Genomic DNA, 26,637 nt, shown 5'->3' with positions numbered 1-26,637 from the left:
TGACTCCAATAGACCTGCTAACCGGCTGCCGGATAACACCGTTCAAGCATTCTAATTAACACCTTTTTACAATTACCTTTTTTATCTGATTGTAGACAGGTGTTTCTGAAGATGTTACTGAGCATCACACCCAGAACCATCCCTCCACCTCCCCGATTAAGGATAAGTGGCGGCATCTTTAGAACTGGGATCTTTCTTGAAATGACAGCAGAGAAGTAAGGGTGCATCTTTGCACTGTGTTGCCTAAGGCTAGTTTAGAGGAACTGCAAGCTGCCAGAGGATCCAATTTCAGGCCATTTCCCCCTCTAAAAAAAATTGACTGAAGTGGAAAATCACACCTGATGGCCCACCAGCAAGGCTTTCAATCCACTAGATGGTAGTATGGAAGTCTTTGTATGAATCAATTATCTGAAAAAAAGGGGTTATGATAAAAAAAGAAAAGGTCGGACAAGAGTCCAGATGACCATCTGTGTGCTTTGGTAAAATACCGTGTTCTTCCCACATAGTAAAAAGGATGGACAAGTTAAGCAGTTTTTCCTCTCACACTGTAGGATAGATGTTATTCGGCCAGTGGAGGACATTGAATTTGTTTTAAGCTGCACTCCCACAACGTGCAGGCAGTGCTGAGGTACACACTTTGATTTGTGACATGCAGAGAAGGGGGAAGAGAGAAGACGATGTGGAAGAGGGAGAGAAGAAGCAAGGGAACAGAAGTGCAGTGTCCCGCTGAGGTAATTTGCCTTGGGTCTTACAGAGCTTACTCGCACTGCTGGCAGAGTCATATGCAGGCTGATACGGGAAAAGGAGAAGATGTGGGAACAGCGTGAGAAGCCGGCTGAATCACAAGTGTTGTAGCTTTACCGTGTAGCTTCAGAGGAAATAAGGAAAGAGTGAGAGGGAGAGAAAGCTGGGAGTGGAGTAGGGTTTAACTAATACTCAAACAAAGGTAGCCGAGTGTGCACGGGCACATGCACACACAGTCATCATCCAGTGCATCTGGGAAAAGCTAAGGCCAATTTTCATGGGAGCGTAGCAGTTTTGAGCACACATAAGCACCTGTGACACCTTTGGCAGTGCCAAGAGCCCACACATCAGCCGGCATTGACAGCATGGCTGGCACATGCCTGAGGGGCTGTGAAACTTCCTCTCTATAATTGCATCCCATGTCAACCTGTGACAAGTAAGGCTCAACCGGCACTAATCATCATCCAGACGACCTCCACCTCCTTTACCCTCTTGTTCCCCCTTAACACAACTTTCACCCTGCTCAGCAAACTCCCACTCCAGCTATCTGCCGCCTATCTCTTTGTTTTTAAATCAGTAAGGGTAGCCCCCCCCCGAGCGCACCATTACATCTCTATCTCAGCACCTGAAACCATTAGCATGACTCAAAACAGTCAACGCAGTTCTGTCTCATTAGTCCTCTGCCTTAAAAAGTATCTGTTAATGTAGCCATTTTCCATTTATTCCATCTGTTATTCTCACCGGCACTGACACATTTTACTCATTTTATTTTAATTACATAATATTTGTTATAATGAGTGCCGCGGATGGAGATGATAATAGTCTGTCTATTCATACAGGACTGCTGGCTGGGGAGCTTCTTCACACCTCCCCTGAAAAGTCAGAGAGTGTGACTATGATACAGTTAGCAGACGCGTTAAAGCAATGTACTTTTGTGATTTAACACGACGAGGCGATTCGTAACAACTTTATGTGCGTGACGCCAAGTTTGTAAAAGTCTGTACGGCGGAAAGTCCTTGTGATCTTTGATGAGAGATATCAGCTCGGTGTGTGTGTGTATGTGTGTGACCAAGTCTTTGATCTTTGCTGAGTGATGTGTGTGTGTGTGTGTGTGTGTGTGTGTGTGTGTGTGTGTATGTGAGTGTGTGTGAGTGATTGAGAAAGAGAGCGACATGGTGCGAGTGCCTCCTGCCTCCTGCAGATTGAGGTGAGAGCAGCCAGGTGGGGCCCCGGTCGTGTCTGTGTGCCACAGTAACTGGATGTGATGGGTGGCCTCTGGGGATCTCTGCCTTAGAAGTGCTAAACGAGCGAAGCAGAGCAATCACACTGTTCCTGTGTGCGTATGTGTGTGTGTACGTGTCGCCGGCACGCACACACCTATATATATATATGATTGTCAGTTGGCTTCCCTGTTGCCACTGGCTCTGTGTCAGTGTGGGTGTCTGCTATAAAGGACGCTGCATTCATCTGCGGACTAAATATAAACACCACAAGATGGATGATTAGATAAAAAGGCCCTTTAATGTATCAAATGTTGCCAGGTAACAAGCCTTTTTAGGAAGGAAATACACAAACATGGATGTCGTTTCAGGTTGTCGATGATAAGTGGTGCAGACAGTCCACATGTGGTGGAGCTGCAGCCAGTGTGACTCCACTCACACAGGTGGTGACAAGACACTGGTTTCAGTCTGGAGATTGTGACCCCACCCTTCCTCTAACAAAACTCCATCCCCCATGTCTGAATGTGATTGTTAGCCTGATGCCCCTGAAAGGGCAAACCACCCCCCGCCCCTTCATTAACCAAATGGAATTGACTTAATTCAATTAAGGAGTAATAGATTTCTTCCCATAAGAGTGTTTGTGTACCTTTTGCACTGCAGCTGTGTGTGCATGCATGCTCGCACATATATTACAACCTGCAAACCCGAACCCCCCCCATTTATATGAGGGGAAAACAAACAAGTGTGTGTCACAGGTTGTGTTCTTGCCGCGGGGCAAACGAGGCCCCAGCGGTGAAGCTATAGAATCCTCCAGTTAGCACCGAGGGCCCCAAAGTTCCGCCCTCACCCTTGTGTGCTGCCCGAGCCGAGGTGAATGCCAAGGAGTATCCGAGCCACCCCGTCAAACATCCCCCCCACCCCCCAAGGGGAGCAGCAGCCAATGAATTACAGATTAGATCATTGTTACAGGATCATAACAGTGATCTAATTGCCACTTTCTCTTTTTAATTGAATTTGGTGGAGTGAGGAGGCAGAGATAGGATTCTTGGGACTTTGCGCGGAGCCGATTGGAGTTCGTTCCGATGTTGACCGGACATGACAGTTAACGAGGGGAAAGACACCGGAGCTTGACATTCGGCTGTGAACTGGGCGTCAACTGCAGAGACGTCAGCCCTAATATCCCCGACAGTGCTTCTTGCTTGGACTGAATCTCGTTTTTGTAACGTTGAGGGCGTTTTCTCACCTCAATTAGTCAAATTCTGATGACAGCATTATAACTCATAGTTTAATCAATGAGTATGGCTTGCACACAGTTGGTTGTGGATCAATTGTCCTTTTACTTTTTATACAGGAAATGTAATTATTTTCGAGTATGTGTTTTCTTGTGGAAATGGCGTCAATCTGAACTTTAAGGCCGCTGCTTTCCAAACAGCTAATTGCAGTTTGCCTGTGTCTGTTGTCTTTCCCCCCACTCCCCTCCACACCCCAAAAAATTGTCCATCTAGTCAGGCAAAAAAAACCAGAGCTCCACAGTGTTGTCTGATTATAGCCTGGTTAAATTAGATGAGAGAAGTTAGCCCACATCTCCTCCACAGCCCTTGCTTGAGAGCTGACAAGCCCAATACATCTGCCACGGCCATGGTAATTGAGATGGGGGGGGGGGCGGGTTAGCGGATGGATGTGGAGCAGTGATTTGTGTGTGTATGTGTAGAATAGGAGTTGGAGGGTTGGGGTGGGGAGGGTGGGATCCCTCTGTCTCTTGTTCCTCAGTACCTGTCATTGATGAGGAGCCAAGGAGAAGCTTCAGCTTGAAGCTGTCATCGGCCCTCTGAATCTGTCTGCCTCTCTCTATCATCCCTCCCTCTCTCTCTCTCTCTCTCTCTCTCTCTCTCTCTCTCTCTCTCTCTCTCTCTCTCTCTCTCTCTCTCTCCCTCTCTATCTGTGATGAGGATGCAGAGTGTGTGTGAGTCGTGAGGCAGCCAGCGAGCGTGTGTGTGTGCGCGCCGAAGAAATCCGCGCCAACCGGCTCTCGCAACCGTTTCAAATCGGGAGACGCCACAGACCGACCAGGGTGCCTGATACCCCACTACCGCCGAGACCGACGCTCCCTCTCCCGGACTGACAGGCCAATCGCAGGCCAGCGCTCGCCCTCCCTCCATCCGCAGCGTGCTTTCTCTCTCTCTCTCAAACACACACACACACACTCCCTCCTCTTCCTCTTCTCTCTTTTTTCTCTCTCACTCTGGTTTCATTCCTTTGCGTTCAAACCGTGCATCCCCCTCCTTCTCCATCACCTCCTCCTCTTTCTCCTCCTCCTCCTCCTCCTCCTCCTCACACCTTTTGGTCAGAAGAGGAAGAGGAAGCCCAGCCCAGGGAGAGACGCTGAGAGGATGAAACTCTGACACGCCGACAGACCACAGGGAAACAAGAGCACAACTGTGAGTACAGCGGTCCTTTCACCTCTCACTCAGGCTTAACGCTGTCACACACACCTCGTCTCTCTCTCACACACACACACACACACACACACACACACACACACACACACACACACACACACACACACACACACACACACACACGTGTCCGGCATTTACTTCAAGCTCACACAGTGACTTGACTCGATCCCAAAAGCGTGCACACCATCCAGTTACTGCTCAAGTGTCTTTGTCTTTTTTCAGGCAGGCACAGAAGTGAAGGATTGCGGTTTTATTCTGTGCGATGTGTTCCTGCAGTTTGGCTTGTTCTATATTTGCAAACAAAAACAATCCAGCAAAAAAGTCTCGCACTTCACAATACGTCTCTGACATTTTACCCCCCGCTTTAATGGATTCACTTTAAAATTCTTCTCTGCTGAAAAGTCAACCGTACATTTTTCTTGGGTCTTTGTTTGGCTCAGATGAAAAATCACCCCAGGAATATGCAAGGTCAACTGCATAATGTTTCTCACACACCGCCCCCTGTTGTGAGCGTCTTTTGTCTTGTGCTGTTTTTATTAGCAATATACAGGCATGCTGGATCGCAACATGAGGAGAACGTCCTCTCTTATCTCCCATCTTAAGCTGCTTTAAGCCAATAGATGCCTGCGGGGTAAAAAAAAGAAAAAGGGGGGCGTACTTTCTTCTCAATGGCAAAAGAATCCCGAGCAATCCCCACCGCTTATTGTTTAGCGCTCAGCCAGGGGGGGAGGTCTGCAGCCGTTTGCGCAACACTATTTTTTGATTATGTTCCTGGTTCATCTCTGGCCGAGGACGATTTCCTATTTCCTTCTCCCATTTCGAGAGCGGGGAGTATAATATGATAGCGGCTCACATGCGGGGAAGTGCAGACAGTGGATCTGTGCAGAGGACACAGATTGCATTTCCCCTGGAGAATGCTCCCGCTGTATTAAAGGCACTGGAGGGCTGGTTCGGCACTTGTCATCAGCTCCACTAGTAATGCTGGCGAGGGTAGGGAAGTAGACGTGGTGTTTACGGCCACTCTCTCATTTAAAGAGTTCCCATTGGCCCCTAATGCCACAGCTCTTCATCTCCACCGTTCCATTGCAATCCAGGTTATATTACATTTGTGAGGCCCCGGGATATTGTGTGGCGCCTCACTTTGCTTTGACAATCTGTTGAGCAAATGTTGAAAATGAAAAGGTATATATGTTAGGCATCCAGCGGTATATTAGATTTGTTGTTGGGACTCTAAACTCCTGGAGTGAGCACTACGGTATTTGCATTTTTATGATGTGGTTTAACATGGATCACATGCACCACGGTGCCTGTGTCTGCTTTAAATTGGATTGATTTTTTCCCCATTTTTTCTCATTTCTAGCTCCATATCGCATTATTTTCTCTCTGTTGTTCATTTTTATTTCTAATGCTTTGCTGCTTTATTTAAAAGCTATATGTGACATTCTCTTAAGCGTTCCACATTGCTAAATACAAATGAAGGATTGATCTTGAGTGTTAGGAAATGTGAAGTGACACATCAATGGCTTCTCTCGAGGCCCGACAAGCCTCTGGTCGGCGATGTGTCAGCAAAAGTGAATGAAAAGCTTGAGACTCACTTCCTCCACTGTGTCTGGCAGATTTACTGAACCCTTGTGGTTTTAACACAAACACGCACAGACACACAATCAAGGTAAACAAGACTATTATCTATCCTTCCTTCTCTTGCCTTCTTTTTCCCATGCAAGGGATTATAGGAAAGGGTTATTAGAGAGTGAAAGGATTCAGTGTCCTACATAAAAAAATTAAAAAACTCCACTCACCATGCATCACCTATAACCACCATCAAAGCTACGATTTCCGCAGCACTGGGAGATTACAAAAGCTACATCACAAAAATGTAATTTAAAATCTCAAAATTAATGCAACTTTCATTTTGGATTCGCCCGTGGCTCTCCATGAAAATATCTGTAATTTATATGCAGAAAGGCCTGTCTGCTTCTGACCGGCGATTTAAATATATGTGCTCCACGTTGTATGTTTCATTGTTGAGGAATATATTCAAGGGGGAAGTTAATAGCCTTTTAGGCCTAGGAAAAATATTTAATTACATATATCCTTCACTGAGAAGCGTTTACCCCGGAGGTGCCGTTAATGTAAGTCTGTGATCTTTGCAGTTATTAAACCGCTTGTCAAGGCGAGATAAGTTACTGTCATGCTGTATTTATTACTATCTGCTCGTGTATCTGCACTTATCGATTAGAAGGTTGGTAACCATTCCTGATCATCAATAGAGATCCTACAAGGCGAGGGCCAGATAGTCTTTCCACTCTCCCTAAAGGCTCAATTACACAAGGAAACGTGGGGGGAAGGATCAGCCTCTGACAAGGTCAAATTATATATGTCATCCTCAAATCATTTTGCTGAGGTATTCCGCCACATCTGAATGTATAAAAGACACATTCTGAGAATCAATAAATGTTGTACGCCGGAGCTCTTGAAATATTCAGATGCCTCACTGATTAAATTATGTCTTCTGGAAGAGATGGGTCTCCTCCTGCGTGTTTTCATTTTCAGAAAACCTCCGAGTGACTTTGGGGTATTAGCTGCCGGTAATTGCACATCTTATATAAACGAGTAGAGGAATTTACTAATTTGCCAACTTGTAACCATTTAAACAATGTTGATTATAATTGCAAACCCCATCATATGTTTCCCACTCTTGACACAGTGGAGAAAAGTTGTAATTGGTGCTTTGTGGGGCTGTTTGCTTTCTCTTCCTCAGACAATGGGATACACAGCCCCATTCAAAAAGCCATGAATACCACAATTCAACGATGAAGGACATGTGTAGCAAATATTGAAGATTTATTTTCTTGGTGGAAAGCCAAAAAGCAGAATTGATTTGTTGAATGAGCCTGGGAAGAAGACGGCCTCTCCTCATAAAGCCTTTGTGAGAAAGATGATTACTCGCAGGGCAAAGTGCTGCTGACAGAATACAGGAGGATTACCCTACAACGCCAATTGGAAGTTTTGGAAGATTTATTTTGAACAAAAACATTTTCTTTGATCTCCCAAAGTAGCTTCTGCACTGGCAACACAATTTAAGGATCAGCTCACTTTTTCTCATTTTACCTGTGGTGCTATCCATCCTTGCAGACAGTTGTGGAGTTTCGGGGATATCTCTAAGATTTATGCCACCATTCCAAGAAACATGGACATAATGGAATTCTTTTATGGGTGGTCAAAAGAGGGAAAACATATATTTAAATATAAAAACATCATCTCTAAAAAGGAAACTCCCTCTGCGGCAAACTTTAACCTTTGCAGATCATTTACATGCACACAAACCTTTATACACACTACAGAAAAGGGGAAACCCCAAAAAGCATAATAGGGCCTTGATGTTATGGAAAATATCACATGTGCGTTTATTTATTAACCAGATTAGCCACATTTGCTGTTGATTCAAAGGTCTTTCTTCGATCCTGTGTGGACCACATGTGGAATTAAATGTACCTCCATGGTTTGAGGTTGAAGGCAGAAAGACAGAGTTATCAAAGCCTGGGAAAATAAACCCAAACTATTTACATATCACTAGGGGTGGGTAAAAAAATATGTCTGTGTCAATTACCTTGTTAAAGTTGCCCTGTACAGAAATTGTGCTGCGAACAGGATGTTTATTTAGTCCATTTTATTAGAAAGTTTATAGCAGCCCTGGGTGAGCTTTTGCCACTCAGTCGCTATTTAATCAGTCTCTACCCCGAGCGTTAACCTTCATTACCTCTCTGTGTCATTCTCTGCAGGGTCATGCAAAGTATCATCAAATATTTATGATATTAATATCTGCCTTTAGGAAGGAAAAAAAGAACATAAATAAATCTGCTCGGCAAAGCACACGATTAAGAAGTCCATTCCATTTAATACATGGTTGAAGGGGAAATAAAAAGGGCAGACCTGGAGCAAAAAAAAGGGAAGGGGAGAGGTGGGTTACAAAAGCAGTGACTAAAGATGGAGAAGCTAGAAGTAGGAGCAGCAGACGGCTTCTGTGGTACAGTGGGATGTTTCTTCTGTACATTTCACCACTATCTGCTGTGCAATTGTTCTTGTGAGAGCTTATGAGAGCCGGAGAGGAATCGTTGTTGTGGATGGCTTGAGCATCCACGATTCCCCGGGGGGCCTCCTACATCGACAGACTCCAAATAGACAAACATGCAGACACCCACACACATGCGCACACATATGTACACAGAGCTGTTTAGCATGGAAGCCGATTGAGGCACGGTCCAACATTAATTATCTGTTTTTCAGCCGTGGTCTGGTGACAGTGATTAGAGTGAGGGTTTTTTTGGATAGTGGTGCACACACGGTCTAATGAGGAAAACTGGCCTCTCTATAGAGCTCTCCAGGCACACTTGATCCACTCTGCAGCTCTGCGAGTGTGTGCATGTGTGTGTGTGTGTGCGCACAAGTGTGTGGGTGTGACTGTTGCTCCTCCAGGCTCACTGCTGGGAGAGACACTCTGAATCTGAGGTTTAGAAGCTAATGCAAGAGTGAAGACGCTCCCAAAGCAGAAAAAAAGGTCTTTTACATAATTGCTGTTTAATTGTGACTTATTGTGATGATTAATGTTTGGTTTACTGGTGGAGGATGCTTTGGCTTCGGTGCTCGCAAAAGCTTGAGCTGCTTAAAAGTAATGTGATTTAGCGAGCGGACCACATGACAGTGCGGACTGGTCTGCATTCCATGGAGTCTGTTTAGAGAAAGAAGCAAGCTGCTTTCCTTGCGAGAGAATTATAAATGGCTGTGTCCAAAGTTTGGCAGCGCGGAGCCAAAAATACTCTGCACAGTAGTGAATCTGGTGTTCATCTCAAAACAAAGGAATGATTTTCTGCAGGCTGAGAAAGAGACGGCTTGAATGAGGTTAGGGATTTAGAATTCAGAGTCAAATGCTCACAAGGTTCAGGTTACTTTGACCTAAATAAGCTGTGATACACTGCAGGGTCTCTTATGTAAAACATTGTTTTATCTGAACATGACAGAGTTCAAACTGAGCCAACTGCACAGGCATTCTCAGCAGCAGGAGCGGCAGATTGCATGGCTTGAAATAGTAGTTTTCTTTCACTGGAAGCACTGGTCCAGCACATCAGCTCTCCAGTATCGTGGGCTAAATCACATTTGTGAAAATGCCAATGTTGGTGTGCACCTGACTGATAGATTTCTGCCTGCACCAGGTTGGCTTTAGGCAAGGGCCTACACGTCATTTTCCACACCATTTTGTCCCAAGTCGATTACTTTGCCTCTGCCGCTATGGCCGCCTCTGAATTGAACCACACATTTAGCTCGGGAGCTGCCAATAAAAGTCAGAGAGCCCGGCTTCCATCAGCGTAATGATATTTCAGCCTCAGTATTAGTTCAGCACTGTTCTCCACAGCAGTTTCTGCTCAATTAAAGATGGTCCATATTTAAATAAGTAGAAAATCAGAACGCCGGCCCGGCCCGTGTGCATTCACATATGCTGTGGAACGGTTAAATGATGAAGTTTGAAATGGACTTTTATAAGCAGCCAGACGCTCCACACCTATCGGGTTTGAATAAGGGGAACTGTTCATTTGTAGCTGTGAAATTTTCCTTTAACGTTATTGATGTAGATTAACTTTTAAAAAGGTAAGTAAGTGAAATGTGAAATAATTCATCAAGAGTCAGCCATGTAAGAAATGTGATTTTCCCTGGCAGAAAAAAAACCTGTAGACCATTACCCCAAACAGAGGAAGTAGATTAAGGGCGGGGCGCGCTCCCCCCTCACTTTCCATCTCTCTAACTCTCCAGGCCTAAAAGTATGAATAGCACATTTCCAACTAAATTGCCAGGCAGAGCGGAGGACATAAATTTCAGCTTGTGTCAGCCCTGTGCACTCACGGTTTGGAACTTCCGTTGTCTTCCTTTTCCCTGGCCACTTCGGCTTTATTTAGCGGGAACTGTCATTTCCCATAAATCCCTAGGAGGAGGCGTCCGTCAGAGCTGCCAGCTCCCCTGTGTGGAGCACCTGTAACAGGGGAGTGAAGTGACAGTTGTGCTGGGACAGTCCCATCAAACGTACAGACACACAAACACACACAGACACCCACAGAGTTGCCTGCTCAGAGACCTTTGTAAGTTTCTACACAGAGTAGCAGCTTCAACAGTCACTGAAAAGCCAAGACATCATAGGAATGGTGATGGATTTTAGGGCAATGAGTTGATTTAATATCTTAATAAGCTGTTAACTGTTTCAATAAGGTATAACATAACAGTATACCGTTCTCAAAATACTGTAAATAAACCATCAACTGGGGTTAGTTGTCTGTCAATTGTATGGTTTTTTATTTATGTCTGTGCCTGTCAGACACGTTAATAAATGACCATGGTGAACCAATGCCATGGTATCTGTCAGTTGTCGTTTGCAAGAAACTAATTGTTTTATTATTATATGTATAAATGATGCATATGAATGATCGTGAGGTGTAAAAAAGAGGAGAAGTCTTTTCTTTCCTGTTTTTATCAGATTCAGCTGTCAGCACACATGCTCCATCATCTGCGCTCCAGGAAATTAGAAAGGAGAAACGTTTGACAGCACAATTTCACAAAACACCGCCACGCCATCATTTCATTTTCTCTGAACCTTTTTTTTCCTTCTCATTATTTATTTCATTGTCTTTTGAAAAACAAACAGAGCGATAACAGCGGCTCCTTCTCAGGTAATGTATCCTTGTTGCCGTGTTAGGTTTTACTCTCACCTTGCAAAGGTTTAACCCCAGCTGATTAGCTAGCGCACAGGTGAGGTGTCACCTAATCAAAAGGAGAGGGTCGTATTATGTAGGAGATGACTAACGTGAATAATGAGCGGCTGCGTTTATTGGCTGGTGGCTTGATGGCATTTGACTGAACTGGATCTCTGGGGAGTTGTTGGTTGTGTTCAGGCCCGGCCCTGACCATTGTAGGCATGAGTTTAGCTGGCGACCCCCCCCCACCAAATCATTTGCCTATACTGCCTATGCCCAGGGCCGGCCTTGGTTGTGTTGGTCTGGCTTTGCCCTTGGCGTGCAAGACGGGGTTGCTCTAGTGAGTCTTGACCAAGGCGGCAAGAAGTCATCGGTCGGCGCACAGCCTCGGCGGTTATACATCGCCAATATCAGTGGCTGACGGCTGCTTATCTCTCTGGTATCGATTGGAGGACTGTGCAGGGGGGACCAAAGCGGCGCGGCCAATCAATGGGGGCATTTCATTCTCCTTGAACGGCTGCTTTTTGATCCTCGACACTGATTGGTTGGGCTCACTGTGATACTGTGGGGATTTTTTTATTTCATGTTTTATGTTCTGAAAAGGAGTGGGTGGAGAGTGATGAACACTTTGGTGTTGGCAGCCTGCTGAGCTTCTCACGGATGTGCATGGCATATGTACGAGAATCCTGTTGTGTCCCCCCTTCACTGCCAAGAACCCACAGATCTCGTTTAGAGGTTTGATTCAAATTTGCACTCTAATTTCGGAACACATAATTCCATCACAGAGATATGGGGACCAAAACGATTTTCGTTTCACAAAGTTTCTCTGGATTACCTCCAGTGACTCTGCATCTCAAGTACATGTGTAATCTCTGCAAAAACCTTTTAGAGATCTTTGTATTCCAGCCCGTTGTTGGAAGATTTAATAGAATTACTGAGCTTTGGTATTTTCAGATAACTCTTACAGTTCTTAAAGCCAAATGTACACACGTTTATTTTCTGTCAATCGGTCCTTTTCTTATTACACGGTTAAATGTGACGTTGTGTGTAGAACAGTCATTTCCAAGTTTCCAAACTGGATATAAGGGATGTGGAGGGATGTTGTTTTCTCCAACAAAAAGCAGTTTTGAGTCGCCTTTTCAAGAAACACGTTTCGACCCCCGTCTATTGATAGGCCTCTAGTGGCCATAGTTGTTACTACAGGAGCACAAGTGCAATATAGTCCGCATAGGGTGCAAACTGGGATGGATGGGTGGGTCAAACAAACACAGCACTTAGGTCCAGGCAAGCTGTTTGTGTCCTGTGTCAAACCAAAAGTGAACCTTTTAACATATTTAAGTATGTTAACATTCGTAACAAACTCAGTTTACGTAACATAGGCATTTACTCAACTTAGGGACGTAGCCTTAATGACGTAATGAATACTTATTTTAATTCAAACAGATTTTTTCTAACTAACCTGAACCAAGATAATCCCTTTTAATTAACCACTTGCTTTAAACTGCCCTCACTTCACATTGTGTGGCACTTGTACTCTCCAATGGTCATTAATGTTGTTTAAAAAAATAAGACAATCTAAGAAGTGCTTGTGTAAAACATAAACTATCACTGAAACCTGCAACCAGGGCTCACACAATATGGATTGTATAAGCAATATGGACAGAACTTTTCTTCACTTTTTCAAATCAGTGACATTTTCTCTAAACCTTTTCTGTCCCCTTGAGGCAACAATAGCCGGTAATAGAGAGAAAATAAATAAGACTCAGTTCCCATAACTGAGCTGAGTAAGCAAGTCAAACAGCGCTGTTATCAGGAAGCAAGAGCAAATAATTTTAGAATCGGTTCAGACCTTTTTGGATGTTGTTGCCTTCTTTATGAGACCACTTTGGCTAATCAATTGTATTTTCCGGACAAAGTACCACAAGCTAAATGCAAAGAGCATGATGTGCAGAAGGTAAAACATGTTTTTAACAGTTCTTAAGAGAACATAAATAGAGATTTTGTTGTGGCTTCACTAGTTATCAAGGAATAAAAGGTTGATGGATTTTAGGTGTGACTCCTGTTGGTTTTGTTGTTTTCCTGAGCAGTGTTTGACAATGCTCATCTTTTTCACAATGAATATGATTTAAAATGTGTTAATTATACCTCTGACATTTACAAGACAGTAAACCTCAGATGGAGGACACTGCCTCGTTTGTCCTCCTCTCTGTTTGAACAAATAACCTTGAAGCCAAGGCTCTATACGCTTCAAAAGTTTCAATGTGCTTCTTCTGAGGTTTAAGTTCACCCTTTCTTGGCAAACACTTACCAATCAGGTCAAATCTCAAGGCAGGCAACTTGAACTCCTCATGCTTTGTAAAGGAAATTCTTCAAAGCAAATTTTTAAGTTACGACAGCCAGAACAAGCTTGAGTAACCAACACGTCTCTACTTAATGATACAAGAATCCATCAGCTCTCTAGAAAATATAAAACCAAATTTACCAAATAATGATTGTTCTTTGAAGGAGACAGTTCAGGCCATTCGATATGCACGTTTTTGTTTTCAGAAAGTACTCTGAGTGGAAGTGTATATACAGCTCATATTGAATTCATAAGCCAGTCATGCAGGAAAACGAAGCACCTTTTTGTGATTTACTTTCTGATGGGAAATGAACAAAGACGGTTATGCCACTCTATTTGTGGTTCTGCTGGAACCAGCGAGATCACTGTTTGCATAATATCTCCCTTATAGGTCTTCTTAACCTTTGCGGAAAGCTTATTGACTCTCACTAACCTTGCAGGGAGCTGCTGGAGGACAGGAGATGATGAGCCTGCTCAGTGTATGGAAAAAGGCCCATGTGGAGGTTTTTCCGCCCCCACCCTGCCCTTGCCGAGCGACACCTCTACCAACGCTTTGTTTGACCTTTGCCTTCTGATCTCAGTTACCATGGTGAAGCACACAATGTTGGGAATAAAGGCTCAATAGACATCTGATACAGAGATGTACACGCTGCATAAGTATAATGCTTTTTAAGACAGAGGTTAAACGAGAAAGTGAGATCACAAATGGGGGATGATTGCTGCAAATTGTCAATTTTGTGTAAATCATAGGTTCGTTGGGCAGATTTTCATGGTCCCTTGGGACATACAGAAACCTTTGTTGGCTGTGCATACTTTTAGTATTACACTCCCTTGACCACTAGGGGCACATTTGCTCTTAAAGGGGCCCTATTATGCTACTTTTTTAGGTTTCGTAATTGCATTTTGTGCTTCTACTGGGACATGTCTCAATGCTTTTAATGTTTTTTATTTTTATTTTTCTCATACTGCCTGTGCTGCAGCACCTATTTTCACCTTCTGTCTGAAACCAGAGCCCAGTTTGCTCGGATTGGTAAGCTGGCCGGCTCTGTTATGGTTGGTCAAGTGCTTAGAGATGTCTTGCTCCTTAGCCTATCACGCACAATATGTTTGAGCACTATAGCCAATAGAAGCAATAGAGTGTTACTTAATGATGTCACTACGGAAACATGTTACGGAAGTAAGTTAAGACAGACATATGGAGGCGTTTCAGGTAGATAACACACTACAGGAAAGGGAGAACCAAGCAGTATAAGGCCTTTAAATAGATGTCTTTATAACAATGTATCAAGTATAGTAGTAGTAGTACAAGATAAAAACTGCAACAGTCATTTTTTATTTGGTTAAGGATGAAAATACAAAAAGTGCTAAGGGAATAGAAAATAAAATTATGTGATTAACAGGAAGTAACTCCAGACTTCCCCCTCTTTCACTTGCCTTTGAATGAATGTGAATTTTGTCTAAATAACATATTTCACCACCACGTGTATTTTAAGCTTTAACCCCAAAAACTGGCTGAATCTACATATTTCTTGTACCTGAACCTATTGGTGCTCATGCATGTCCTTAAAAGTGTTCAATAAAAGGCTTATAACCTTTGATATGCTTCAGAGACCAAGGTTGCACAGGTAACCGTTTCACTCCATTTTCTCACAGGCCCTGCCTGACACATTTATTTTGTGATTGATGATGATGTTTAAAGATAAAATTATTATCCTCCGAAGATCTGGACATGGTTTGCCCTTAGCGATAACGCTGGTCCAATTAATGATTGGTTTTTCAAACATTATCATTATAGTTTTGGGAAATAATGAGTAAATACCTAATTTAAAGCATCTCATACAAAGTCAAATAATACATTTAAATATCGTCACCTTCTTAAAATAATCGCCTAAGTCATTTTTTCAGATTGTTCAGGAAACACAAAAAACTGAACCATTTGTTGAATATATGATATTTACCAACAATTTTAATCAAAACAGTTATAACAACAGATGTCTATTGACATACAAACAACAAGGTCAGTCAAACATGGAACATGACAGAATTAAATGACTTAGGCAAATCTTCGAACATGCCTTTGTGACTTAGGCAATTTTAAACCTTCTACTCTGTCAGCAATAAAGCATAACTGACAAACTAACTAAACATAATGCTGAGGAGGCATGTGCATTTCTTCACTTCTCCTTCCAGCTCTTCTTTGCTGGGTTCTTGACTGATGCCTATTAGTGTGGCAAATTGTCAAAGAAGTGATGACACTCGACAGACATGATGGGTTTCATTGACTGGAGGTCCTGGAATTTTCTCTCCTTGATTGGCAGAGCACATGGAAACAATCGTATCCATGCCATTGGCCCATTTGGCACCTGTACCCTTTGTGGCAGTTCTTCCCACACAGAGGCTTCTGAGAAGGACAGTTTGAAATGGACCTTGACTTCACTGCTAAACTGAAGAGCCCGCGTGCACATTCGGGTCTCCAGCTTTTTTGCCTGGTCTGATGCTACAGAAGTAGGATCCATTCAGTTTCAGGAACTCATCGTGCTTGAGCACTTTCACATGGTAAGGTGAAGGCCTGATTCTTGCAGTCTGGAATATAATGACATAGTCTCTTGGGGTGAAGATATCTGCAACTATTTTGCGTTCAATAGTACTATGCATGCTGTCACACTTCATTTGTGTATGACCTGCAACAAGGTATTTCTGTGTTATTAGTACCCCATATTTCCTTGCAAGCTCAGAGTATGCATTCGCCACACATGCATTGCGATTCTGATAACCACAACCGTCGCTCCACACTATGATCTCCTTGAGTTCTGGATGGCCTTTGATCACACCTTCAAAATGATGATACTGAAGATGTGCAAATACCCCGCTACACAGGTCACCTTCTGATTCGTCCCAAACATAGCAGTAGCCTTCCTTTGATCTCAAGTTGAAAAGGGTAAAGTTATGGACCTGCAGTTTTGTTCTGTAATACAGGCTGCTGGCTTGGGTTTTTGGACACAGTAGCACAGCTTGCAAGTCCATTGTCCAAACGGACTTCTCTTCATTAGCACAATCCTTGTCGCAGGATTTCTCTTGCCTCGCTTCATCCTTCTTGGTGACATGTGCGTCATATTCAGCCTTACTGATATTCCCATGTTTGAATGAAACACAAACATCACACTGATCTTTTCTTGGAATAAATACGGAATATTTCTCCTCATGGAACACAGCTGTGAAATATTGGACTCCAACAGCCCTCACTCCAGCAGTTGCAGCTGCCTGTTGATATTCATGATGTAGTTGGGAGATGGTTGTGCCTGGTTAAAGGAACTTCTTGTCTTGGTAGGTAGCTGTGCTTCTGCAGTAGTGTGAATTAACACTGGGCAGGTCCCTCAACCAGTTCTTAATGAAATCCTTGACATCAGGTTCAACCTTTGTCTGCTTGCCACTCTTAGGTCCAGATTTAGACGGCGCTGCTGCTTGTTTTTCAGAGTCGATGGAGTCGTTCAGCCATTTTGTAATGGTTCTTTCAGGGAGACCAAATGTAGAGGAAAAAAGTGCCTTGCACACTTTAACACTTGTTCCATCCTCAAGCTTCAGTTGGTAGGACAATGATGAATTGCGTCGGGATGCCTCGGCAACTTTTTTTTGCTTTATGTTAACCTTTGTGACCAAAGTGGTGACGTATAACTGACGCTGCTCTTCTGTAAGGACATGGCAGTCTTGAGTTGGAGGACCCATAGCCTTTGCACTTATTTCTTTGCCACCTTTGCTCTTGTATGACATTCCTTTGAGACGTTTCTGCTTGGATTCCTAGCTTTTTAGCTAGTTCCTAGCTTAACTGATTTTAACTAAAAAGACTGAATAAAAACATGAAATATTATGCAATATTTATAGCTTAGCGTATATTATAGTAAACATCTTCAACTAACAATATGGGAAGAGCCCTGAATCATGGAAATAACTTCAGCATCTGTGTAGAATTGTCTTCTTCTTGTATCAGCCGCCATCTTGAAAAGCTTGTAAAACTGCCTAAGTCACATTGTCTTGTGACTTAGGCAAAATAAAACTGCCTAAGTCACACTCTTGACATAGGCAATTATACTAAAGGGATAGAATGGCATGATCTGTTTAACTGAGGATGTAGGCAATTTTACCAGAGGTGGCCAGCATCATGAGGAGATGATTTAGGCAAAAAAATCATTTTTGTAAAAAAATGACTTAGGCAATTATTTTAAGAGGGTGACGATATCCAAGTTTATGGAGGTCATTTAAGTTTGTGTCATTGGGTTTTATTTCACTTAAAACGCTATTTCTTACAACCAAAGGATAAGGCTTTAATGGAAGATTTTGTGAATTTATTTTGTTTTATTTTAAACAAAAATCCGACCTATAGTCTTTCCATATATATGCAAACAAACCAAACTGAAAGCATAACCTCCTTTGTGAGGTACCTAGTCAAAAGACATATTGAACAGACCTTGTACTTAAATTGTAGACAAGAAAGGTTAACCATTTAAGCAATGTTGAAAGAACATTCAAATTAATCTTTTCAGCTAACGTGAAAGGTTCCTAAAAGGTGGAAATTGTATTGTTCAGCACTATGAAAAGAGTGCATTCTCAATGTAAATGCAAACATACCACATGAGGTATTTTAAATATATTTTATGCAAAAGAAAAACCAGGACCTTGGATTTATTTTCTGTTGGCGTCTACTATGGTTGAGGTAACTGAATTTCCAGGCATGTTGGAAAGGCATCAAACAAAACCGATTGTGTAACTGTTCACAGAGATTTTCCTCCAGTTAAATCCAGTGGTTGTAATGTTGATAGCGGTGATGTTGGATGAGACTGGGGAGGGGTCAAAACAAGAGAAAGGCGTCGAAACACTGAGAGCCATCCTTCAAGTCTGACTGTAGTGGCTAAAGGGCAGCCAGGCTCTTAAAGAAACCATTAGCATTTAGATTTGAGATGCTCCCCCCCCCCCCCCCCCCCCCCCCCCCCCCCCCCCCCCACAGAGCAGCGAGGGAGTAGTTGCGTCACCTTCCACTTTTGTTTTACCTTGAGTGTGCCCAAGTGGCAGCTCCGTTGCCCTGATCAATCTCTCAATATGCCTAAATTGCTTTGGATGACCTCCTTGTGAAGAGACAGGATTGGCCATACTGATTCTCCTTCAATCAATAGCAGATGCTATCATGGCTCATCAACAATGAAGTGTTTTTAATGGAGGTCAGGGCATGGAAGATCTAATTCATTTTAATTTGTAAATTGTGGCATGACAAAATTCTAATCAGGGTGCTTTGCTATCAGATATGCAGACTTCTGAGTCCCCCCGCTCTGTCTCTAGTTCTTCCGCTCAGCCTCATTTGCATTTATGTCTGTCTGTGAATCCACACAGGACTGGGAGGCATGAATCTATACATGACACATATTAAATATCACTCAGCATCAAGTATCACACAGTTTTACATTTTCAGCATTTCTTTAAGGTTTACTAGCTTCAGCGAGATAACCTTAAGAACTCAGAAACACACCCTTGCACATGTTACGCCTCATTAGGCAAAAATTAGAAAGATAACAAATATGACATGTGCAATTTGTTATCTTAATTAATTCACTGTCTACCGTGAGAGACAGGCAGGGCGGCTATGTCATCCCGAAAACATTTTTCGTTTCAGGGATGTTCATAGCAAACCGGCGCGGTGTTGTTTGCCCAGATTAGTATAAGAGGTGAGCCTTTTCCCATCCCTCCTTCCATTTCAGCTAAATTTGCCTCAGCCACAGTAATATGCACCGCGGGATCATTCCCCCTGTGAGCGGAAATGCAATTGGAATGGGATGCGGCCGTCCGTTGTAATTGTGTGCAGATGAACCTGTCTGCCCTTGCACCCCGGTGCATGAGTGAGGCCATGCAATGCCCGTCGTCTGTGAAGGCTTTCAGTGCAGCAGAGAAGAGGGCAGGCCCGGGGGGTCAGCGTCTCCACACAAGGCAGCACGCTTGCTGAGCTGTGACCAATGCAATCGCTAGAGAAGATCGCCACACCATTTCAAATGGATTAGGCTTCCTTTCAACTCAGAGAGAAATTGGCGAAAACCTCCTGTCATTGTTGGCATAAACAAGAAATAGGTCGCTTTCATTATAGAAATATTCAAGTCAAGGATTCTGCCAGAATAAAAGCCCTGTTTTGTGCACTATCAAAGGGCCTTGACTTAGTCCAAATGTGAGGAATGCACATTCAGTTAGGAAGGGTTTTCTAAAACGCTCTTTTCAAGGCTGTTGTGCCTCCTCTTTCACTCGGAACACAGAAAATCTATCAGTGAATTATGGAAAATAATTATTGATGAGAGGCAAGGGTATAGTGCAGTAAAATAAAAAGGAAGCTTCAGAAGCAGGAAGCATCACTCTCTAGTGTCCCCATTGATTTATCAGGACTCTATTTTTAGTTGCACATGGAACAGTAATGGATTCGTGGGAATTAACAATGATTCATGCAAAGCTGATATCAGAGATTTCAGGTGCTCGATTAATGCTGGAGGAATTCTGCGCCGCGACTCCCCAATTATTCATAATATTTCCCCCCGCTGCATAAACACACATTATCAGAAAGGCTTGTTAAAGGAGCAGGTGTGTTTGTACTGTAAGAGCATCTAATGGGTTGCAATTAATAGCATTGACTTATTTTCCCTTCATGGTCCAGCTGATAATGTTTTCAGATTCCTTTTATCGAAACAACAACACCTATTAACTCTAGCTCTTTCCTCCTGATGCTATCTATACAGGCCGTTCATTTGGGTTTCCTTTCTTTGAGATTTTTGCCATCACACCAATACAATGGAAGTTAAATGGTATTTTGTAGGTGTTTTTTTAAAGCCCTACTCTGACTTCTTGGCATAGAACAAATAGGTTATTTGCTTACGGGGTTTGGAGGGTTACTTAAACAATTCTAATCCTTTACAATTACTTATTAACTGTATCACAATACAAAAGTCATGTAACGTGATTACTTTCCATTATGTTTGAATAACCTCAATATCAAATGCAATGCAACGGAATATAAAATAAGCTACAAACACTTACATGTATAACATAAGACAACAGAACAATGTGACCATAGAAAAGAAGAAACCTAAAATATATTAAGGATAACAAATGTGCTTCAAAATTGCATTAAAAGAGAAACCTGCCTTTCATTAAGCATATTCAGGCAAAGCCTATACACCAACAATGAACCACATGGTAAATGGACTGCATTTACCAACAATGTATCCAGTCTTTATGACTCCTCAGAGCACTTTTACATATAAACGTCATCATTCACCCATTTACACCCCATTCATACAGGGGCTGCCATGCAAGGTGTCACCTGCTCTTGGAAGCTATCTTTCACAACCATTGGCCATGCTATCGGTAGCGACTTGGGGCCAAGTTTCTTCCCCAAGGATAATTCCACGTTTATTGCAAGCACTGGGATTAAACCCACAACCTTTTGATTAACATGATCACCCCACATGATCACACTACAGTTTAAAAAGCAATAACAACATCTGAGCTAACAGTAAATGCTCAGTTTTAGTTTAATAAATACATTGTTTTTATTACTACACTTTTATGAACAAATGGGTTCACCTACTGAATAAAAAAAGACCAATTGAACACCAGAAAGCAGATTCAGGCAGTAGGCGTATTGATTCACACTTAAAGTTGTAGCCTACAGAACAGTACAGCTTACAGAGAAGACCGCTCCTTCTACAACAAACACAACATGCTCTTTTTGTGTTTACTACTGTTGGATTTAGAGCCCCCACAGCATGTGTTTGTAAGATATCCTTCTTAAATGATCCTGATTAGGTTGCATTCAATCCATATTACTCCACAAGCCTGTTTACTTGAAACTTCTTTAGATATAGCTCCATGCTTCTCCATCACTTCCCTCAGGTTCTTCAGCAATGAAAATAATGAATGAATCACATTTGATAGGCTGGATTAAAAACAGACCAGAGCCAGAAAAGTGACAATGGAAAAATGCCAAGAAAATGATGAACAGCACACATGACATTGACACAGCTGTGCGGTTATTATGTTGACTTATCAGAAAGCACTTACATTGGCTTAATGTATTTAAAATTGTTAACTGTTCTTTTCATTCGCCATTACAGCTACTTTGTCTATAGAAAGTGACGTTGACAGGACACATACATCACCCGCTGCTGGTTGGTTAGGGCAAAATAACAACCCCTCCCCAACAGAAAACAGTCCCATAATGTCAGGCTGAATAATGAAGTGGAACAAAATGGCAATTCAGTCTGATTGTCAGGCCACGTTTATACAGCAGCATCTGTTGGTCTGCGATTGACTTAAGATTGAATTTGATGGTTGGCTCCACTGGACGAATGAGCACTTTGTAGTTCTACATTTATGATGACTTGTGTGCTGTTTAGATACTAATAGATTTGACCGGTCTGATCTTTTGTTTCCTTTAATTGAATGAGCTGAACATTAAGGGCTTCCAGTTGTGAAATGGCCTGTGAGGTCATCCATAAAAAAGCCTGGATGGAAGACATTATAGGCTCATAAACATGTCAGGTATTTGATGTCTTTGGATTACTTAGTGGAACAATGCATTACATAATAACATTTAAAGAGGCCCTCTTATGGAATTGGGGTTTTCCCTTTCCTGTAGTGTGTTTTATATTTTTGTGCATGGAAATGGTCTGCAAAGACTAAAATCAAAGTTTCTCCAGAGGGAGTTTCTTTTCCACACACTTGGACTCCTTTTTGTACTTCTGTGAGATACCATTTTCCCCTCACGCTTCAATTGGCTAGTGCTCCAACACATTGTAGTTGATAGACTAAGGGGCTGGACATCTCTAAGTGGTTGACCAATCACAAAATAGCCGGCCAGCTAACCACTCAGAGCAGACTGGGAAGCACAGAATACAAATATGAAACTTGAAAATGTGAAGAAATTAAAAAAAAAATCCATTTGCATAGTCTAAGACCCAACTGTGTAAAGTGATCTTTGGTACTTCACAGGGAATAATCAACACATGAGTATCATCCGTGTTTATTTAAAACTTGAATACAGTCCGTGGAAGAAGTCATTTTAGTGTTATTACCCCAACATAGGCACTTAGAGTCACCAGCAGTATTCAGGTTGTTGGGAAAAGAGAACAGTGTTCACAGACCATACAGTATGCAAGGTGTGATAGTGTGTGCTCGGGCTTGTGATGTAAAATACTTTGACTGGATATTTATGTAATGCTGGGTGCATTGGGGATGGTGATGGTGGTACCCACTGCCTTTGTGGGGCAGCAAAGGCCAGTCCATCCAGACTTTACACTGTCATCCTCCAGTAGGTGGGACCCATCGCCTCCCAACTTTACTTCATAACTTTGTATATCATCTTGTTGTTGTTTTTTTACACTATGGATCAATGAAGCTGTGTTGGGTTTATGTTGGGTTTATGAAAGGATTACAAGCGATTCTTACGAGTTTTGTCTACATGGCGAGACTTTTCTTATAACAACTCTGCAGTGTCTGGCAGAGAAGATTCAGGTCTCCTGTTGAGTCAATATGTTTCCTCTGAGAGATGTGTTGGCAAACAAGTAAGAAATACTTCATATCGTACTGAACCATTATTTCTAATCCAATCAACCAACTTTTCACATTTCTCGACAATATTAGAATCATTTTAGTTTGAGCCGCTTTATTTATGCTTGAATATTAAGAATTTTGGCATTAGCACAAACAAGCTTTTGACTGTTAAGGATGCTGCGGGTGTTTACAACTTGAGCTGTTGAATGGATGTGACCAGTCAACCCTGTCTCTGAGAAATGAAGTTCATATACAACTAATTTGCAACAGCAAATACGCTTTGAGCTAAACTTTATGCAGAACGGATTATGTTTTCTATCAGCATAATGAGAGAATGTTGTTAATTAACATATCCGGCAACTAGCAGAAATGTTGATACCGAAAGTATCAGTAAAATGTTCACTCACATATACTTTGTAATTATAACCTGCTTCATATTGGAATATGGTCGTTTAGATGCGGTTAAATAACAGATACAAGTTATGCCTGGAAAACTTTAATTAGAAAACCATTAATTTAGACAAACGTTATCCTTTTAGCCTCATCATTTAAACATATTTTGACCTTAAAAATATAATCAAATCAGGGAGCACAATTACTGGATATGTTGTGGTGTTTTTTGTATCTGGCATTACTGTTTACTGCTGACTATAGCACTAAAAATAAAGAAAAACAATGCTGTAGAAGTCAACAAGAAAGCTTGTGCTGTGTAAAAAACTGCCTGTGGGTAGAAAGCAGTGTTAAATCCAGTGTTGAGCATTAGAGGTGTCAGTGAGTTCAAGTCTAGTTTATGTAATATCTTGTTGCCTTGGATTTACCTCGGACTCAGCATTGGTACTTGTGCTTCAGTCACTTTATGTGAAGTTTCACAAGGAGAGTATTCACAATCGCACTGTGAGAACATGAACTGTTGCAAACTGTTACCTGGAACTCGACCCAGTTGTGTTTTAGCAGATCACTGGAGCTGTCCAAAAGCATTTCCATTTACAGAATGCACCCTAAGAAATATGCAACTTTTACTTAAAATTGTCACACTGCCACCGCTCCTTCAAACCGATTTTGTGAATGAATAATTTACGCTTTAGGTCGCCCCCTGCTGAAGGCACTCAATTGAAAGTAAACCAATTCATAACAAAACAACATGACACGGCCCTGGCTCCCTATTTCACACTGAGATAACAAAAAGAAAAAACATTTTTCAAAAGCCTACAAAGCTTGTATTATTGCAGTTGTTAATATTGAAATAATTATCACTTTTTGATGGAGACTTTGCCTCAAAAGTCAGAAAAGGAAGTCACCGTCAAGCATACTTTGAATTTGCCCCACGGGGATTAATGAACGTTCATCTTATCTTATTATTATTTTCAAAATATAAAAGTATTTCAGTGCTCTTACAGATGCTGTTCTTTCCAAAGACTGACAGTTACTAAAACAAAACAGTACACCATTCTTTCATATCCACTATATTTAAACAGCATCTTGTAAATTGGACTCAAATGCCCCCTCCATTGATGTTCACCAAACTGTACTTGATAATTTGAATAATTTATTTAATACAATTCAATACAATGTTTTTTTTTTTTACATTGTATTCTGTTCGGAGCTGTGGGTTAACATTTACCATGTGTTGGTTCAGAGGTCTACCCAAGGACTGAATCAGGACCTACTAGCCACATTCCTACCCACTGGTCCACTCTGATGTTTGAAGAATCTGTAATCCAACCTAAAACTTCTACCCTGACAAGAATTTACGAGACGTCATAACAATGCAAGGCTCCTGTCGGAGCAGCACTTCTTTCTGTGAGTCACTTTCTCATTGTGGGTGTCAGAGTTCATTTTTCACATGTTGTCAGGAAGGCGGCTATTTACCACTTTCATTGTGAACTATAAACACGTAAACAAGAATGTCAGAAACAGATCAACAGTGTTTCTCTTTGTGAATAAAGACCAAGGTGAAACAACAGACGAGGCACTGCAGTCACACACATCAATGCAGCAGGTCGGGCTTGTTTCACATAATTCTGCTGAGGACTAATCGATAAGAGCTTACAATCCCAGTCTTTCATAGAGGTGATGCACAAGCATGTTTGTTTTGCAGTAGAATATCTGATACTTGTATATGTGAACAAATAGCATAATTAATAATAACGCAGTTAAATAAACACAGTCTTACTGACATGATATATAGTTGATATATTAGTCTAAATCTTTATTTGTACTACTTTGGTATTATTGCTCTGGTAGAGCATGATCAGTCATAAAAAAATACAACCGTATGATTCACAGGATTGATGTAGAAAGTGACAATGCTAGGAGTTTCAGTATATGATCTCCCAAGCAGCTCGAAATGACTGAATTTTCAGTGTCCTTAAACAATTGATAAAGTACCCCACCATTTTTGTTTTTAAAGGGGCATATTATACTAATTTGCAGGTTCATTTTTGTAATTTGTGCCTCTACTTTGACATGTTTACATGCTTACATGTTTAAAAAGCTCTTGCTCTGATTGGTTAGCTGGCCAGCTCTGTTGTGATTGGTCAACTACCTAGAGATATGTGTCTGAAATGTCATGCGCCTTTGAATATCACAGAAAATGTTTTGCCAATAGAAGCGCAATTATTACATAGTGATGTCACTAAGTTACTGAAGTAAACAAAGGAGTCCTTTGCTTATATTTTGACCAGTGCACACCACTTGCATGCACACAAACTTATATAACACACTACAGGGATCGTCAAAAGATTAGTGAAGCCCCTAACATGCTTCTGAAGCTGATACTTTTGGCTCTCAATTGCATGGTTAAGATTACGTTAGCACTTCTTACTGATTCTAACGTGTTTTGAAAAACTAAAGTAAGTTTGTGTATTTTTTTATTATGTTTTTACTTTGCAATTCTAAAAACTGTAAATTTGAGAGACATTCTGGGAGGGGAAAAGAGCTTAAATTATTCAAAATAGCTACAAGGATGTTGAATATTCAATATTTCATTTTACATGAAAGACAGGGACTAGAGACGAGAGTTTTTCCCATATTATAGGTACTCGCCGCAACAGTTTTTTTTGTTGTTGTGATTGCAAGATTATCAATTCTGTTCATACCTTGATTACTTGTCATTAAAACTGTTTAGCTTGAGAAATGATGCGCAACTGATCCCCCACATTAAATACAAAAGTTTTGAGAGAATATTAAAAGTTATTTGCGAGTCTGCTGGCCATGTAATGCGATATGAGAGATGGGCGGTATGCAGGGAGGAGTGGAGGCCACCCTCTCATCACGTGGTCACCCAGACCGGCAGACAGAGCGCTGGCCGTCTGTCCAATCGTCTGATTTCCATCCCCTTGGCACTCTGGGTAATAGAGATCAGTAATTGGGTGCTATAAATCCTGGCCGAGGACAAGGTGGGTCAGAACAGGCTGATTACTTAGGCATTACAGTCAATCTAAGCAAGTCCTTGAATTGAAAGATTTGGTGAGGTGGATTCTCATTATCGGGCCTGGTGCATGTATGCATTTGTGTGAAAGAGCAAGGGCCAAGGTCCCCTTCCCATCGCCTGTTGTAGA

At 41.9% G+C, this 26,637-nt stretch overlaps 1 protein-coding gene across 1 annotated transcript in view; it reads left to right on the top strand.

Annotated features, from left to right (window-relative positions):
• The first annotated feature begins 4,182 nt into the window (after positions 1–4,182).
• LOC134878571 (RNA binding protein fox-1 homolog 3-like) overlaps positions 4,183–26,637 on the top strand; it is a 393,703-nt gene continuing 371,248 nt past the window's right edge. Inside the window, exon 1 of the mRNA XM_063904677.1 lies at positions 4,183–4,402. The gene's annotated coding sequence lies outside the window, so the exon portion shown is untranslated. The remainder of the gene's footprint in view (positions 4,403–26,637) is intronic.

This window comes from Eleginops maclovinus, chromosome 16 (genome assembly GCF_036324505.1).
Source record: "Eleginops maclovinus isolate JMC-PN-2008 ecotype Puerto Natales chromosome 16, JC_Emac_rtc_rv5, whole genome shotgun sequence".
NCBI classification, from domain to species: Eukaryota; Metazoa; Chordata; class Actinopteri; order Perciformes; family Eleginopidae; genus Eleginops; species Eleginops maclovinus.
The sequence above is the reverse complement of the archived record's forward strand: the minus strand, read 5'-3'. Positions and strand labels throughout refer to the sequence as shown.